Source organism: Hylobates moloch, unplaced genomic scaffold, assembly GCF_009828535.3.
Source record: "Hylobates moloch isolate HMO894 unplaced genomic scaffold, HMol_V3 SCAFFOLD_13107, whole genome shotgun sequence".
Lineage (NCBI taxonomy): Eukaryota > Metazoa > Chordata > Mammalia > Primates > Hylobatidae > Hylobates > Hylobates moloch.
Window position 1 is genome coordinate 1 of NW_026665382.1, and position 1648 is coordinate 1648.

General features: G+C 44.1%; 1 pseudogene; it reads right to left on the reverse strand.

Moving 5' to 3' along the window:
* Positions 1-3: 3 nt before the first annotated feature.
* On the reverse strand, positions 4-1640 carry LOC116465879 (cell adhesion molecule-related/down-regulated by oncogenes-like; annotated as a pseudogene).
* Positions 1641-1648: the final 8 nt, after the last annotated feature.

Here is a 1648-nt window from a genome sequence, read left to right on the forward strand (position 1 = left end):
TGAGGAATTCAGAGGGGTACTCCAGCCTTTCAGATACTCAGAAGCTCCAGGAGCACATTACACTTTAGTCTCGCAGATCATGACATTGCTAAACTCACTTTCTTCTTCACTGAGGCACTGCATTTTAATGCCATAGGAAGTTTCTGACAGCAGATGGCCAATCATGTGCCACTCCTTTGAACCTTCTGTAACATCCCTCTTATAAACATTGGCGTTTTCATTATCTGTGGGTCAGTCATAGATATAAAAGAATGGAAGTGTTATTGTTACTTCATGGAATGTATGTCCACATTAGCACAATCTGAGTAACACTGACAGCCTCTGTGTTTACAATGTGAGGTCCGTTATTGCACAGTTGGAAAAAAGTCTGGGGAACCCAGTCACCTGATAAGGATGAGACGCTGATCTCTGAAAACTCTCTTCATAATGGTTGATAGCAGTGACCCAAAATTTGTATGTTGAACCTGGTTCTATACTACAAACTTGCACAGAAATTTTGGAAGGAAGGATATGTTCAGCTGCCACCAGGCAGTCACTGGTCCTCATCAATTTATGTTTGACCTTGAAGGCAGCGATCGAAGAATTCCCAGTTGCCCAAGGAAATCAAGTGACATAGACCAACCTCTCTGATGCGGTGGAGATAATAGGGTGATCTGGTGCCTCTGGAGCGCCACTGTGCCTAGACGAATCTGTAAGCACCACTCCAAAATTGTTGTTTACAGCTTCTGAAACGACAGGATACTTGGGGGTGCCTACGGGTTGAGAGGATGTCTGGGTGCCTTTTGATGATGCTGTTTTTTCTTTGCTGGTTCAGAAGGTAAGCATGGCAGGTGGGTTTTCACTTGCATCACTTCTTGCTACCATCAAGAGTTCATAAAGAACAGATGGCTCCATTTCAGCTAAGTGAAGCTCACCTTCACTTCCTGGGATTCAAACCCTGTGCCAACTTCCCATCACATCAACTTCATAGTCCAGATTTTGATACTTCACAAAATAGGCATTGATGGGCAGTCCACTTTCCTTGTCTCCCCTCCACACCAGGTTGTATGTATCTGGTATGGGGATCTGTAGGGTTTCAATTTGGTGGGGACCTCAGGAACAGAGATACCACTAACATTTTCCTCTGATGGTGATTCCACTGCAGTGGGATGTACTTTCTCTGGAAATGAGCTGAATATTCCAGTTTCTGAACCATCTCTTATTTTGTTTCATTATTCTGAGTAGCAACAAAGAGTGCGACTATTTCTCCTTTTGTTTGTTTCAAAAAGAACAACCATGAGAGGTGGTTCTGCCTGCGTGGTACCATGTTCATCTGTAGCTTCACAGATGTATTTCTCCACATGCTCCTGCATCACAGCCTGAGTATGGAGAGGGCTCAAGACAGCTTGGGACATGATGAAGTAGACAGGCTCTAGGTCCAAGATTCCAGGTCTTGGTAAGTGTGACTTTTGGGATTTAGATCTAAGGACGTAAGAGAGATGGCTGGTTATCAATCCATGGCTGTCATACCAACAAATGACCGGACCCAACAGCCTGGTGGCATTGAAGGACAGAGTAACAACGTCTCCATCTACCACTTTTGTGCTTGCTGGTGCCAAAATTATAACTTGCTTGAATCCATTGCCTTTTTCTATTTCAAGTCTTCCAG